This window comes from Capsicum annuum, chromosome 11, assembly GCF_002878395.1.
Source record: "Capsicum annuum cultivar UCD-10X-F1 chromosome 11, UCD10Xv1.1, whole genome shotgun sequence".
NCBI classification, from domain to species: Eukaryota; Viridiplantae; Streptophyta; class Magnoliopsida; order Solanales; family Solanaceae; genus Capsicum; species Capsicum annuum.
Genome location: NC_061121.1, coordinates 224,467,057 through 224,485,272, shown reverse-complemented (window position 1 = coordinate 224,485,272; position 18,216 = coordinate 224,467,057).

The following is an 18,216-nucleotide window of genomic DNA, read 5'->3' as shown; positions in this document are numbered from 1 at the left end:
CTCCAGCAGATCTCAAGGAGTGAAAGGAATAGTTAAAGGATCTCCTAGATAAGGGATTCATCAAACCCAGCATCTCTTAGTGGGGCATACCTGTTCTATTCATACAAAAGAAAGAAGGTTCTCTCAGAATATGCATAGACTACCATCAGTTGAACAAAGTCACAGTCAAGAATAAATATCCACTTCCTAGAATTGACGACTTGTTTGAACAACATCAGGGTACCATCTACTTTTCAAAGATAGACCTCAGATCAGGCTATCATCAGCTTAGAATCAGGGAATGTGATATTTCAAAAATAGTTTTTTGAACTCGGTATGGTGTTTTGAGTTTCTAGTCATGTCCTTTGGTCTCACGAATGCCCCAGCAACATTCATGGACTTGATGAATAGAGTGTTCAAGCCGTACTTGGACATGTTTGTCATAGTCTTCATTGATGACATCCTTGTTTACTCCCAAAGCAAAAGTGATCATGTAGACCATCTCAAGATTTTCTTGGGTTTGGCTGGCTATTACAGTCGGTTTATTAAAGGATTTTATTTTATTGCATCCCCCATGTCCATATTGACGCAGAAAAAAGTTAAGTTTCAGTGGTCAGATTCCTGCGAAAAGAGTTTTTAGGAGTTAAAGACTCGACTTACCTTAGACTCAGTTTTGACTCTACCAGATGGTTCAAATACATTTGTTGTGTACTGTGATATATCCAGAGTAGGTTTGGGTTGTGTCCTCATGCAGAGAGGTAAGGCCATAGCCTATGCCTCCAGACAGCTTAAGCCCCAAAAGAAGAATTACCCTACTCATGATCTTAAGTTAGTAGCTATATTGTTTGCCTTAAAGATTTGGAGGCATTACTTGTATGGGGTGCATGTTGATGTGTTCATAGATCACAAAAGCTTGTAGTATATATTTTCTCAAAAATATTTGAATCTGCGCCAGAGAAGGTGGTTAGATTTATTGAAAGATTATGAAATAATAGTTCTATATCATCCGGGCAAGGCTTATATAGTGGCCGACACTCTCAGTAGATTGTCTATGGGTAGTGTTGCTCATGTTGAAGATAGTAAGAAGAAATTATCTCTGGAAGTTCATCAGCTTGCTCGATTAGGTGTCCGCTTAATTGAATCAACAGAGGGTAGTGTATGGGTGCAGAGTAGCTCAGAATCATCTCTAGTTTCCAAAGAAAAGGAAAAGTAGGATAGAGATCCCAGTCTAGTTATATTGAAGAATCGGTTAGAGATCAGAAGGTGGAGGTTTTCTCCCAATGGGGAGATAGTGTGTTGTGTTGCTAGGGTTAGCTAACTATGCCAGGTGTAGATAACTTAAGGACATGAATTCTTACAAAAGCGCATGGTGCTCATTACTCTATTCATCTAGGGGCCACTAAGATGTACCATGATTTGTGAGAGATCTATTGGTAGAGTGGGATGAAGAGAGATATTGCAGAATTTATGGGTAAGTGCTCTACATGTCAGCAGGTTAAGATTGAGCACTAGAAACCTAGTGGGTCCATGCAGGAGTTTAGTATTCCTACATGGAAATGGGAAAAAGTGAACATGGATTTTTTAATAAGTTTACCTCATACCCGTAATCAGCATGATTCTATTTGGGTTATCATAGACAGGATGACTAAATCAGCTTATTTCTTGTGAGTCCATACCTCTTATTTGGCCGAGGACTGTGCCAATCATCTCAGATAAAGGTATCCAGTTTACCTCTTACTTCTAGAAGGCATTCCAAAAGGGTCTTGGTACCCAAGTCTACCTCAGTACAGCTTTCCACCCTCAGACAGATGGTCAAGCAAAAAAGCCCATTCAGACTCTTGAGGATATGCTAAGAGCATGCATTGTTGATTTTGAGGGTAGTTCGGATGACCACTTGCCTTTGATTGAATTTGAATATAATAATAGCTATCATTCCAGTATCCAGATGGCTCTGTTTGAATCTCTCTATGGTAGGAGATGTAGATCTTTAATTGGTTGGTTTGAAGTGGGTGAGGCCACAGTAGTAGGGCCTAACTTGGTGTTTAATACCTTAGAGAAGGTTTAGTTGATCAGAGAGAGGCTTAGAATATCCCAGAGCTGACAAAAATCATATGCAGATATGAGGAGAAAGGATCTCAAGTTTGAGGTCGGTAATTTGGTGTACTTGAAAATCTCTTCTATGAAAGGAGTGAAAATATTTGAAAAGAAAGGGAAACTCAGTCCCCGATATGTAGGTCCCTTCAGAATTCTTAGTTGTTTCAAAAAGGTAGATTACAAGCTTAAGTTTCCTTTATATCTATCTCTAGTACACCCAGTGTTCCATGTCTCTTTGTTGAAAAGGTGTATTGGTGATTCAGCTATAGTTGTTCCCTTAGAAAGTGTATATATTCAGAACAATCTTTCCTTTGAGGAAGTTCCAGTCAAAATTCTTAATCGTTAAGTTCGTAGACTAAGGAAAAAAGAAGTTACGCTATTCAACGTTCTTTGGTGGAATCAGTCCATTGAGGGAGCCACTTGGGAAACAAAAACAAATATGCGGACCAAGTACCCTCATTTTTTGGGGGGGAATTAAAAATTGGTTTAAGGTACTAATCTTCTTAAGAATTGTCTCTATCATTCTCAGTTTTAGTTACACATCATGTTCATGTCATTCATGTATTTATAGATCAGTTCAGTCATGCATTCTATGCATGTTCAGTGTGTAAGCTCAGTCCATTATTTTCCTTATCTTAAGCAGTCTCATTCGACGACAAATGACAAGGGGAAGATATTGTAATACCCCATATTCCCATAGCATAATTTAAGTCCTAATGTATGAGTATTCATATATATAAAAATTTTTGAAACACTGCTTATTTTTTAGTTTAGAGCCTGCCATTGCGTAGAAATTGAATTAGCTTTTTAATAATATAAAATTCGCCCAAATCCGATAACCGGGTAAGAAGTTATGGAGATTTTAAGTTTCAGTAGTTAAACACTATTATTTTGACCCTTAGCGCGTCTTGGAGCCATATAAATAACAATTTTTAGTTTCCAGTGTGGTACCGTGATGTTGGCTCGCTGCGCTAAGGACCCAGTTTACATTAGGCAATTTCTAGTGAGCCTCCGTGATTATGGCGCATCGTGGAGGTGGCCAAAATGGCATTCCAGTGAAGGAACGCAATCTTACCACGTCGTGCCATCATCCAGTTTCCCAATTGTCCCTTTTTCAGTAGCTTGGCGCGATAGTGGCGCATCGGGCCAAGGCCAAAAATCAGGATCTTCAGTTTCCAGCTTGCATTTTAAAATTCATTTAGGGGTATTTGGGTCTTTTTCCTAAGCCCTAAACTCGTCCTAAACACAAAATTTAACCCCTAATTGACCTAAATACTCATCATTATTCAATTCCTCTCAAATTAAAGATCCTCTTTTCAAGATCAAGAAACTCTAACTCTCAAATTCAAGGCCAAATCTCAAGAACTCATCATCAATCCTTCCAAATTCATTAACTCAGGTATGTTAGATGTTTATCCATGGGTTCCTTTCACCCATGGAGTCCAAGTACCCTATTTAAATTACGAAATGTGATATTTTTAAGTTATTTGATTTTAAATTGTGATTTCACTTATAAATCTCCATGAACTATGATTTTATACCATGTTTCAATGAAATTATTGTTGTTATTCAATTCTCCATGTTTTAATGTTATCATTCCTTGAATTAAATCATGATTTAGTATTATTCATGTTGAATTCATTCTTTTACTACAAGTTCCATGATATTCCTATGATTTGATCAAACCATGAACTCCAAGTGTTTGATAAAATGCCTATGAGAGTGATTGATTTAATAAAAGTCTTCATGCTTTGTCCTCCAAGCTTTAAGAGTCATTTTACTATTGTTGTTTTCGAGTCCTGGGGGTATTGAATACCTGAAAACCATAGTTGTTTACTTAGTCTAGTCTCGGTACATTACAGAATAGTCTTCAAAACAGACTATGAGCATTATCAGGACAGTCAGATAAATCTAGTATTTCAGTATCTTTCAGTTGGGAGTACGATTTAGCACCGAGCGAGTGTAGGGATGGCGGCTTCCCCTTTAGATAGGCAGAGTAATTAGTAACAATCCTTATACTCCAAAACTACGTAGCCAGCATAGGATATGAGGAGTCACCTGTCAGATTAGGCTTGACTATCTCGCAGGGGTCACCCGTCAGTTCAGGCTTGACACCTTTAGTCCTTTGAACAGTATACCAGTATAGTGGATCCACATATCCAGTGTTAGTACCTGTGGCATGGTATTAACACTTATCTAAATGGGGTTATAGGTTGGACCCCAATTAGCTCAGATTGAGGAATGCAGGTTATAAGATATCTCTCATAGTCTCAGCCAGTAATCAGACTAGTAATTTAGTTTCAGAGCTATTTGACCAAAGCATACAGATATCAGTTATTTTAGTATTTCAGTTTATAGGTTTTATTCAGTCATGTCAAATTCTTGGTCTCACATCCTCTGTATCTACAGATTTTTACGTACCTTCTATATTTATAGACTTTTATACATATATAGCATTTACAGATTTCACCTATTTCCAATAGCTACAGATTCCATATTCTCTATTCAGTACTCCATATTTTACATATATATTCAGATAGTCACTATTCCTGTTCATAAAACCATGCATATCAGCCTACCTTATTTAGCATACCAGTACATTCAAAGTACTGATTGCATACCTTTTCTTTTGCGTTATGATGTATTATGTCATAGGTTCTGATGCCCAGTTCCTGGATCGCGCTTAGACTCTCAGTCCATGAGCAGTGATAGTGGTGAGTCCTCATATTTTGAGGATAGATTTATTTTATTTTATGTTTTTCAGTATAATAGTTAGTTGGAATTAGGTGGGGCCTGTCCCATTGATACGAGTGCAATCATGTAGATGGACTCATGTGGGTTTGTATTGAAGTTTTCCAAGTGTGTGTGCAAGAAAAGTGTAATTAAGGGCCCAAATACACACCAAAATAGCCCCTACATACACTAGAAGGGAGGCCCATTCTTGAAGGGCCCTTTTGGTTATTTTAACTTCTAATTCTATTGTAATATATAAGAAACATTTCTAGGGTTTCATTGGCAGATTTTGTATGTTGTAAGTCTTGTAAGACACAAGGAACATCAAGTCCTCTCTCTTTTGAGGCACCCAAACCCAAAATTGTAACTAGGTACATCAAAAGGGTGGATTCTCTTTTGTTGTTTGCTTTTCTTGGAAACTTTGATGCTTGGGAGGTGGAATCCGAACTTGTATTATTGTAATAGATCATTTTATTGTTGTGTGTAGTGTTAAGGGTCCAAGATTTTCCATTCTTGGGTTCTTAAGATTATACCTTCATGTGGTCTATCTATCTATCCTTTTACTTTTCTTATAATTGTGTTTTGTGTTTGTGTTGTAACCTTGTGTTCTTGTTGTTATTGTTAACTCCGAATCTTGTGCCTTTGTGTTCACCTTGTTCTTCACATATTGTTTCTGTTTTGTGTATAAATACATCATTATATCTTGTATTTTTGCATTTTTGTTATTGGTCGAAACTAGTTCCAAAAGGGCTCATGGATTTCTTCTAATTTGTGGACTATTTTTGGACTGATTTTGGTGTTCCGTTGTTTTTCTGGTATCACCCATCAACCCATATTCAGTCAGTTTAGAGGATTTTGGATATGTCAATTAGTTATTCAGTTTATCAGTATTTTGTCAAATTTAGACAGTTGTTTCTCTAGATTCATATTACAGAATTGATTCAGTAATAAAACCTTATGGCATATTAGTTGTTTTTCCGCAATTATGGTATTATTATTATTTAGTTCTCGCAGTAGATACCAGCTCATGGGTTATCTTATGGTCCCTCGGGGTTGTGAGCACCGTATGATTCCCAGGGTGTACTCTCAGGGCGTTACATCCCCGAATAGAGATTCCTGTTAAGTAATTTTGTTGATCGAGGGAAAGATGTTAGGCACCTCTCGTTCTCGTAGTTCAACCACGGTCGATCAATGAACTATATCGGCTAGTATGACGCTGTGTAGTGTATAAAGCAATGAAACGCATAAAACAAACAAACAAACCAAATAAAAATTCAAAATAAAATAACGTTCAGTCCAAATTACACAGCCTCAAAATAGAAAAATGCAGAAATATAAACTCCATTCTAAACTAGTCCTAGACTAATCTCCGCCGGACGTTTTGGGCATTGATCGCACACCGTCTTCGAGTTCAACTCCCTCGGAGCATTCCCCGAATAAAACAACAGATAGCCTCGAGGCATCCCCGACAAAATGAGTACAATTGATCCAAATATGATAAAATAAAATCATTCAACAAATATTTCGAACATTCAACAATCCACAAGCCCTAAATTTTGCCTACCCAACCTACTATTTGCCTACCCGTTTCGACCTATCACGGTACTCACGTTCAGCAACATTAACTTTTACTCTGGATTAAATCACTATCAATGAATCAAAATAAACAATATTTACTCTTATCAATTGCTCAATTTTCGATCCAAACAATCAATTTTAATTCGAAAACGAAATAATTTCATTACACAATCCATAACCAAGTGAACCAACAATGAATCAACACCATGAAACTATTCACTACCAATAAGGATCACCCAACACACAATTTTCAATTTAATGCATCAAATATAATAAATAATGAAATAAAAAGAGGGAAAAAGTAGAGCTAGACCTCGATTAAAGCTTTTATTATGCCAAATTATGTGATTAAAAAATAAAATCAGACCCTAAAACCTCGACTTAAACCTCAAACAACGAATCCCAATCAACACTTCGACCCAAACTCCATTTTTTTCCAAACCCAATCATTTTTCGATGTGCTTTGGTGTTGGGATCGACTGGCCGTTGCTATTTTTGATAGAAATCAATAAGAACAGAGTTGTTCTTATTTTTCGATGGAGATGGGTTATTTACCGATGGATTTTTGATGTTTCAGATGGATTTTCGCCGCTGAACAGTAACAAAAATGGTGGTGGGGTATTTGGTTGTCGGTTCTTAATGGAATTTGGGGTGGCGGTGGTTCTTTTTTCTTTGGATTTTGATGGAGGTGGAGCCTGTCTCCAATGAGAGGAATGTTGTTCGGTGGTTTTAGACACAACTTTGATCAGTTCTCCGATGAAGTGGCGGAAAAGGTGTTTTTCGGTGAAATTTTGCTAGTAAAATCAAAACCCCTTTATTCCTTCACTGTTCTCAGTGTCTTTCTCTACTCTCTCGATTCTCACTATTCTCTCCCTGTTTTCTCTCTCTTTTTCTCTCCACTTCTCTTTGTTTTCTCTGTATTGTATATGAGTGTGTATTCTGTTAAAGAGGAAGAGGGCCAGAAATGTGAAGGGGGTAGGGTAGGGGGCACATGGCTAGGGGGTGGTGAGGTGTCCAAATTAGTTAGGGTCAGTTGTTATTTTTATTGAAAATTTGTTATTTATTTTTATTGGAGGGATCATCACACGAGGCTGAGGTACATGGTAAGGTGAGGGTAAATAAGTAAAAATTGACTTTTAAAGGGCAAAATTATGTATCTACAATATGCATTTTCTTCCTGCTCAGCTTGCAGAAGTAAGAAATGTTCTTCACTTGCTCTTGTTTTGTACTCTCTCCTCCATTTCATGAGCTCTTTTCCTTGTAGGTGTGAAATTCAGTGGAGACCCATGAGTTTATAGCTGAAACTCGATAAAGGGTATGAACACTGTATATCATCTCTGTAGAATCTTTAGTTCCTATATATTAGGTTTCCTCATACATGACTGATGAATATATATGTGTTTCAACCCCATCTCCCTTAACATGCTCCACATTTCTCTCGCTAGGTTCTTCGTCAATGAACATATAGCACCACAAGATTTGACATATTAATTAATATTAATGATATCATTTGTACTATCTTCGTTCTAACATATCTTATTAAACTATCCAAAAAATTTGGTGGAATTGGAGGACATAACTTTAGTGGGGCAGCTTTTGCAGTTGCTTGTAGTATATGTTTTAATTTATTTGTCTATCCTTAAAAAAAAAAAAATTCAACTTAAATGGGACTGGAGCCCTTTTGTAAATAATTTCCTTATAAATCTATTTCCAAAACGAATATATCTTTCCTAATTTGATAATACTCTAATCCTAACATTGCTCATGATATCTTTAAGACCATAGAGTTAAAAGACATTTTAGTGCATAATATATATATATATATATATATATATATATATATATATATATATATATATATATATATATATATATTTATACTTTAAACACAGCTAAAAAGAAAAGTATACCACATAATTTGAAGGGGAAGAAAGTTTTCCTTCTCTTTCTTCTTTTCCAGTATTCTTTATTAAGGAGGAGAAACAAAAGCAAGCTACCAATTATCAACAAACGTGGGTGGTACGTCCTTGATCATTCTATTAATAAACTTAATGAGTATTTTGCTGTAAAGGCTGTCAAAGTCATAGAACAGATTCCTTAAGAGATTTGCTACTTGATATTGATCTCAAAGATAATTATATTAGTAATTGTTTAGGCAGAATATAATTTGATATTGTAAAATTAGAGGACGAGGAAGATGAGGAGGAAGAAGGAAAAGGAGAATTCTTCTTAAATATATTGATCTCTATATTTTTGATTAAAAAAATAGGGAATAAAATATACTCATTTTACTTATATAGCACTGCCGACAAAATGGCATGTGGTGCAGTATATTTTACTTATGTTGATTTATTTAAAGGTGTTTTTTATCAAGAATTTACTCATTTGAAGAGTTTGTATCCCAGACTCCATTGGCAGAAGGCTTATGGGTGTTTGAGCACCTATTACATTTTAGAGCCAACACTATTATTTTATAGGAAATCCAGTAATTTGTACAAATATGTTAATTGAGAACCTAGTTATAACAGCAACTTCATATTAAAAATATTTGAGCATCTATAAATAAAATTCTGAATTCACCATTGACAAACGCTTTTAATTAAAGCACCCGTCAATAGTAAATTTCATTCTTCTTCATTTCCTCAAAACCTCATGCTGTTGCGTCACAACTTTACCCTAGAATGATCTTGAGAGAGCTAGTTCCTCTTGATCAACTAATTCAATTTCTAAATCACTTGTCCTGAAAGCACCATCTCCGACGGACCTTAAAAAGAGATATTATAACTAAGATTAGTTTTAATTTTTCTTTAGAATTGTGGTCTATCTTCCTTTCTCATCAATATTAGGCCATGATGAATGTCTAGGTATAGCTCTCTGTAGTACCAAAGAGAATTTAAAACAAATTATTCTTCCATGACCATAATACCAAACATGAGTGTCTTCTAAGATCACCAATTTATAATCACACTATGAGTGTGTTTGGTATGAAAATGAGTGGATTTATTAATTATTTTTGTGTTTGGGACGTAAGAAAAAAATTACACTAAAAAGAATTTAAATATAATCTAGACAACTATGAGAGGTGGGGTAGGGGCGGAGGTGATGACAAATGAGTTGTTTTACAGGGTAGAGAGAAATTACTCATTTGATGACAATTACTCATTTTCATATTAAATGTCAGGGTAATTGTCAATATGATTGATGATGATGATTGTAAATAGTGATTAGTAATTGACAATTGAGTAATGATGATTGATTGCAGTGATTGACAATGGAAATGATGGTGATTGAGGATGATGCTAGTTGATAATAGTAGGGGTCGTGATAGTAGTTCATAATGGTAACGTACAAAGTGTTAGGTTTTTAAGAGGTGTGAATGAAAAATGAATAGGTATTTTTTTTGAAAAGACACCAAGAGATAGGATGTAATTTGAATACATAACTTTTCGGTTTGAATGGTTGTGACTTTTTCAATGGGTTGTGATTTTTTTGAAGAGCTGCACCTTTATGAAGGGATGCACCTTTCTGAACCATTGCTTCTCTTCATGAAGAAACACCTTGATGACTATAAATAACTGAATTTTTCCTCAGCTATAGACATGAAAAATTTGAAGAAAAAGTACTCTTTTTCTGAAAAAAAAAAAAAACTCTAGTGTGATTTTCTATCATTGAGTGCGTTCATTGGTCGACAGAGTTTGAGGTACTATTATTCTGTCGAAGTGATTTATTTTATCCTAGAAGGATATATTCCATAGCCTCGGGTACTTGAGGAAAATAATTTTCTTAAAAACACACTGCGAATTCGGTGGACTTGAATCTTCTAATCTTTATTTTTTTCTAAACGTTTCATTTTGCTATTTTTCATAAAATAGTTTAAACTTTATTTTGTTGATGTTCATAAGTTGGGTTGAACTTATTGTTGAAGTTCAAAGTTGTGAATACAAATTTACAACTTCATTTGAGTGTTCATATGATTAATTTGAACATGTGCTTGAAGTTCTTGTTGTAAAATACAGATTTTACTAAACCCGAAGTAATAATAATCTTAAGGAATTAAAAGTACTTTTGTAATCTGTATTGAGTCTGATTTTGTGTAGACTAAAATATTTTGATTTCTACTCCCTCAGTTAGAAGAATATAAAAATTTCACTGAGAAAACAGTATGAAAATTTGGTTCGAACAATATAAAAATTTCGTCAATTTGTTAAAATTTTTGCATTGATTTTTGGAGTTTAAACCTGTGGGGTTTCACTTTATTTGAATTTGATTCTAATCTGAAGTTATAAAAATTTCATCAAGGTTTTAAAGTTTATTTGCTTGATGATTTGAAGATATCAAAACTTCATCATTGACTAAAAATAAGTTAGTTAAAGATTAAAGACTTTGTTAATAGTATTCTGAAATACTAAAGTATATGTCAAAGATTGACAGGAAAATGAAGAATAAAATAGAAGTTGATTCGATTGTGAGTGGTGTTATCCCCATAGCAATCATTGTTGCGTCATTAAGTTGTTCAGATATTACTCTAACAATGGAAACGGCAGAGAAATCAAAAAAATATTTTGGTCTGAACTTCAAAGAATGGCTGCAAATGATATTATTTCTGGCTAACCAAACTTGAAATGCAAATGCTCACAAGTAAAGATCAACATGTTCCGAAAAAATTAAAATTAAAAATTAATTGTTTGATTTGAAAGATCTTGTGAGTCGTTCCAAGATAGAAGAGGATAATGAGTTATATGAGAAATTATTAATGATGGTTGCAAATTATGTTAAGGATGATGCTCCAAATAACAAGAAGTTGAAGAAGTCTTCTGGACAAAAGATAGAGCAGACCAAGAAAAGTTCAAAGGCAAGTGCTACAACTGTAGTGTTGTTGGCCAAAAGCACTAAATAATAAAGTTCTGAATAAGAACAAGAAAAGAAATGTCACAATCCAAAATTCAGGGGTCATGATAGCACTCGTCGCGGTGAACCTTGACGAGTAAGTCTATCACCTAAACTGATACATAAGGGGAGAAAAACAGAAATACCCCCAAGGTAGGGCTTCTAAAATGAAGCCAAACTACATAAGTAATTATAACAATGCAGCAAGAACGTATCCAAATACCATACATTTTCAAAACTAGGTGTTAATAGTGTTCGAACTTCTAACACAATTCATGAGTAGGATACATAGGAAAATAACCACCAAGAAACAATCTCTGTCTCCAGATACAAATAAAAACATAAATAATACAAGATGATAGAGGTGAACTCCGGATGTAGGAAAATCCAACCACTACCTTAAGAAATCTGAAGGCGCCCAAAATCAACCAGTTTGAGGTGCACTCGAACCTGAAGATGCACCAAAAGAGTAGAGTAGGAGTGAGTATGGTCCACTTATACTCAGTAGGTATCATAGACCAATCGAACAAAGTAGAAAATAAAGCATACAAAATACACACTAAGGGCATGTCACCTGCAATCGAAAGATATCCCACAAAAGTAGCCCATACCACTTGCACTAATAGTTTTAATATATCATATATATTGTAACAACACACCAAGATAGAACACAAGTATGCATTATATCACATATAAGTAGAACAAGGGAGAACATATAGATACAAATCATCAAATACAAGTAAACAAAGATAAGACAAATACATAAATGACAAGTCAACATGGCAATACAACACAATAAAGTAAGAGAAATGTATATGATAACGAAGATGATGATGATGCAAGAGGCCATCGCACAACCTCCGGGATCGTCGTACAATCTCCGTATACACCTACGGAGGCAAGTATCCCAACGTGGAACCCATGGTGGGTTCGTTAACCCATATACAATCTATATATCAATATATCCTCCCCGTCACATCCCTCGGGTAGGGTTATAAAATCCAATGTTCTCAGTATTTCCAAAATTTTTAGTATTTCCAATATTTCTAGTGCACATAAGACACAAATCAAGTATCACAAATAACGATAATGAGTATATACAAAGCATACAACAAACAAGTGAAATTATGTGTATGATGTCATAAGGATGATAATCAAATGTTCACGGCCCATCATAATGGGTATTTACACAACCAACCACATGAGGTATTTTCACAATTAATAATAATATTACATTTCCACAACCATGTGAGCCAATATCCACTCATTAATTCCACAATCCATGAATTTCCATATGTTTCATATCACAACAAGTATGAATAAATCATAATACACCAATGCTACCACATTAGGCATTTCAACAGCACAGCACAATTATTCATATATATTCAAGGCTATCAATATTACATAGGACTCCACACGGTCACACATATCACATAATATCTCAATTTCAAAAATTACGTAACATATAGGCCTCCACACGGGCACAACACATAGACATTTTTCATGATTAGTTTCTACCCTTAACATTGATTTTGTACCATCATTTACTACCCAACCTAGTCTGAAAGAGTTGTCATAACCTACCTCGAATGTAGAAACCGGTCTGCTACACTATGAACCCACAACCTTATTTTTCACGAACGATTTTAAAATCAAATAAAACTAAGAAATATAGTATTTAGATATCAAAACAAAGTTAATGATACCCATATTGAGTATTTTTTATTTAGGGCCAAAACAAATCTCCAAAATGGATTTTCGAGGAAGAAGAAAAAAATCGTAACTCTACTTCAAAATTATTTCCATATTTTTAGGAATCTACAGCAAAAAATTCAAGTCAAATCGAGTCAAAAATGAGGTTCAAATTGAAGAAAAATTATTTTTGAGCTTTAACAGGTAAAATCTTTAAAATTCGGGTGAAAATCAAGAATCGGAGTTGTTTTGAAGGTTAAATTGATTAAAAAAACTAATAATTATAAGATAAAAATATTATTCAAGCGAAAAAAAAAAGTGAAATTGAAGTTTAAAATTATGTCCTAAGATTTTTGGCATTTTGAGAAATTAATCAAGAAATTACTAAGAAAATGGGTGAATGCTTACCTTAAATCCGTAATAGAATCAAGAAACAGATGTGATCTAGCATCCCAAGCCCCCACAAGCTTCACTTTTAACCTCCCATACTATTTTAGGGTTTAAGTCTCAAGAAGCAAGGTGAAAGAATGGACAAAATCAATCCAAGAAGCTACTTTTATAGTGCAGATTTTTCTGCACCAACTGAAGAAAAAAATGAGATTTTTTTTAAAGTCCAATCCGGATTTCAATGGGGTGCCCGAAATTCGTTTGGAGTTCGATATATGCAAGCAAACTATGCAACCACACTAAATTCGATGTTCCGAACGCGTTGACGAAGTCGAATTTTTGAAAAAATATCATTTTCACAGAGTTGATCCCTGAAATCCGAAATCATAATTTTGCAAACCGAAGGTCGAAAAGAGATATAGAAGCCGTAAAATCATACCAAACATGATACCACCCTAAAATCAACATTCTGGACTTGCAGGCATAGTCTGTTCAGTCATCCATCGCATGGATCGAGAGATATCCATAAGAATCTAAAATAAGACTCTCGAAACCACCAAAAAATACAATATCGCATAAATGGTACCAAAATACATCAAAAATCATGTTAGTTACCCTCAAATATCAGAAATACCATAATGCAACCATGGAAAAGGGTAAAACAGTCAAATCCATAGAAACGCACATTTCACATATTTCATCAAAAAGCTAGATATTACATCATCCACCACTAAAAATCTAGTTCATCCTCGAACGAAGGCAAAGAAATACCTGAATCAACGAAGAGCTGAGATAGGAACTACGTATATTAGACTCAACTTCCCAAGTAGCCTCATCTACAGGTTGATGTCGCCACTGAACCTTAACCACAAGGATAACTCTACAGCGCAATCGCCTAACATCCCTAGCGAAAATGGAGATCGGCTCCTCAACAAAAGACAATCATTCATCTAAATGAACCAACTCCCAACAGATGACATGAGACTCATCAAGAATGTAGCGGCGAAGCATAGAAACATGAAAAATTTGATGGACAGCTGATAAATCTGGAGCAAAGCTAACTCATAGGCCATATCACCAATAGTCTGAAGAATCTAAAATGGACAAATATACCTGGGGCTAAGCTTGACCCTCTTCCCAAACCTCATCACACCCTTCATGGGTGAAACTCGAAGGAAGACATGATCCTCAAAACTAAATCTCAAGTTGCGAAAAGCTACAGCTTTCATAGCACTTCTTCCTACTCTGAGGCACTCTAAGTCTTTCCTAAATGATCTAAACTCTGACCAAAGACTCACGAAGTAAGTCTGTACCTTGAGGTCTCACCTATGAAACATCCAACCAACCCATTCGTGAGCAACAATGCCTAGCATACAATGCCTCAAAAAGAGCTATATCAATATTGGAATGGTAGTTATTATTATATGCAAACTCTGTTAAAGTCAAATATTGCTCCCACTGGCCACTAAAATCCATCACATAAGCGCGGAGCATATCCTCCAAAACCTAACCGCCAGTCTGGGGTAAAATATTGCACTGAGATCAACTCGAGTACTCAACTCATCCTGAAAAGTCTTTCAAAAGTAAGATGTGAACACAGAATCTCAATCAAAAACAATAAACACAGGCATACCATGAAGTCTCATAATTTCATGGATGTATATAAGAGACAACCTATCGGCATTGAAGAAAACCTGAACTAGAATAAAATGAGCTAACTTAGTCAATTGATCCACGATGACCCACACACAATCAGAATCACGAGAAGTATGAGGCAACCTAGTCACAAAGTCTATAGTGATTCGTTCTCACTTTCACTTGAGAATGGGTAACCTCTGAAGCAAACCACCAGGTATCATATGCTCGGCTTTTACCTGCTGACAACATAGGCAATGAACAATAAAATCCACTACATCTTACCTCATACCACCCCACCAGCAGTGTTGTCTCAACTCATGATACATCTCAGTCACACCTGGATGGATGGAATATCTGGAACAATGGGCCTCCTCCAAGATCAACCTAATCCAGTCACCCACTCTCGGTACACAAACTCGACCTCCAATCCATAAAACTCCATCTGAATCCAGTTAGGCTTCTTTAGCCTCCCCACTCAATACCTTACCGTGAACCAACCTGAATCCAACATCATTAAACTGATAAGCTCGAATGATAATTTCTCTTATGAGGCTTTAACTGACAAGATTCATAAGCAATCACCTTGCCCGTCTGCATCAACATGACACCCAACCCAACACCTAAAGCATCATAAAACACTGTAAAATCTACGCCCTCTTTGGGCAAAGTCAAGATAGGGGCTGAAGTCGACAAATCCTTGAGCTTTTGAAAGCTTGCCTCACAAGTATCAGACTACTGAAAAAGAAATCTTTTTCTGAGTCAACTTAGTCAAAGGAGTTACAATAGATGAGAAATCCTCAATAAAACGTCAATATTAACCTTGCCAAGCCAACAAACTCTGAATATCGATGGACAAAGTAGGTCTAGCCCAATCACAAACTGCTGCAACCTTGGATGTATCAACTATAATACCTCCCTTAGTCACCACATAACCTAAGAAAGAAATAGACTCCAACCAAAACTCGCATAGAGAACTTTGCATAAAATTTCTCATCCCTCAATCTCTGAAGCACAATCAACAAATGCTCTTCATGCTCAACCTCACTCTTGGAATAAATCAAGATATCATCTATAAATATGATAAAAAAGAGCCGAGATATAGTTAAAACACCTGGTTTATAAACTCTATGAATGCGGTAGGGGCATTGGTTAACCCATAGGACATGACTAAGAACTCATAAAGATCATACTGAGTCCGAAAATCTATCTTCAGAATACCCAAAGCTCTAAACCTCAACTGGTGATAACCAGACCTTAAATCAATCTTTGAAAACACTGCAACACCCTGAAGCTAATCAAACAATTCATCAATGTAAGAAAGAGGATACTTATTCTTAATAGTCACCTTATTCAACTCTAGATAATCAATACAAATCTGCATAGCCCCATTCTTTTTCTTCACAAACAAGATAAAGGCACCCCAAGGTGAAGTACTAGGTCGGATAAATCCATTATCCAACAACTCCTACAACTGATCCTTTAGGTCCTTCAACTCTATTGGGGCCATCTTTTAAGAAGGAATAAAAATGAGCTTAGTACCCGACTCAACATCAATAGTGAAATCAATTTCTCTATTGGGGGTATACCATACAAGTCCGTAGGGAAAACATCTATAAACTTATGGACAACACAAAAAGAATCCAATGAAGGAGACGAAATAACACTGGTGATACAAATATGATCCAAGTAAGATAAACATCCCCTCTCAACTAAATTTACGAGCCTGAACATAAGATATGATCCTATTAGGACCCAAATAAAGTGCACCCTTCGAAGCTATCCTTGGTACACCTTGTGAAGCTAAAGTCACGGTATTGGCATAACAATTTAGGATAACGTGATAAGGAGCCAACTAATCCATACCTAAAATAACATCAAAATCAATCATATCTAACACAAACAAATCTACTAAAGTCTCACATCTAACAAAAGTCACAAACCAATATCGGTACACCCAATCCACCACTAAGGAATCACCTACTGGGGTACATACACATATAGGCATGGTAAGAGGCTCACTAACATAATCAGAATTCAAAGCAAAATACACAAACATATAGGATAAAGTCGATCTGAGATCAAATAGTACATATGTAGGTCTGAAACAAATGGGGATGATACTTATGATCATAGCATCTGAAGCCTCTCTCTCTAGTCTGGCTGGTACGGCATAACAGTGACCATGACCACCCGCTGGCTAAATAGCTTCGTGACCACCACTATGGGATCCAGTACCTCTGACTGTCGCACCTCTGGTAGAACCCCTACCTCTCACAGCTGAAATAAGAGTAGCTATAAACACACGACAAGGACAGTCCTTGGCCACATGGCCAATCTCATCATGTACATAGCAAAATCTAAACTTGCCCTGACGGCCACCCTGATGCTGAACCAAAAACCCATGAGAAATTCTAAAATCTCTGTCTCGAGGAGTCTTACCTCTGAACTTACAAAAATGGCGCACCCTCTTAGCGCCCCCTGAGATACATGAGGAATATCCTCTGTCACCTAAGTATGATCCATAATACTTTGAAAAAGAATCCCCAAATACAACCATATAAGACTTGGATTGCTGAAGAGTAGAGGCCCACCAAGTCCAAATGGTTGAGACCCCACCTGAGAAGGTAACATATATGATGACTGGACTCCTAATCTCGAAACCCCATAGTCATATATTGGCACTAAAGGTGGAATAGTACTCGAGGTCTAAGGAGTACCCAATATAGAAATTGGTGATATAAGAGGATCCATACTAGGGGTTGGAGGAACACCCAACATAACCAAAGGAAAACTCTCTAAATAGGTCAACAACAGCACCAACAACCCCACCAACACAAGGATAGATGAACTCTGATAAATTAGGGCAGAATTCATACCTCCAACAAGCTTAACTCTAAGCTCAGGGGAAAGTCCCCTAGCACTACTCCTAGATGAGGCTGATCAATGGGCCTGTCAACTCTCTTAAGTCCTTCCACGACTTGAGGTTCACCCTCTAGAAGAAGGCTCTGCATTTCTACTCTAGCGGGACCTAGAAAACACCATCTGTGCAGAAAGAGTAATACATAGCTCAAAACACAAGGTATAAAAGAACTACACACGATAGGGAATAGAATGAGGAAAGTTTCCTAAGTCCATCCTATAGCCTCTCAAAGATAGATATGAACGTCTACGTACCGATCTGTAAGACTCTATTAGACATTTCATTCTTACACCATTGAAACCAAT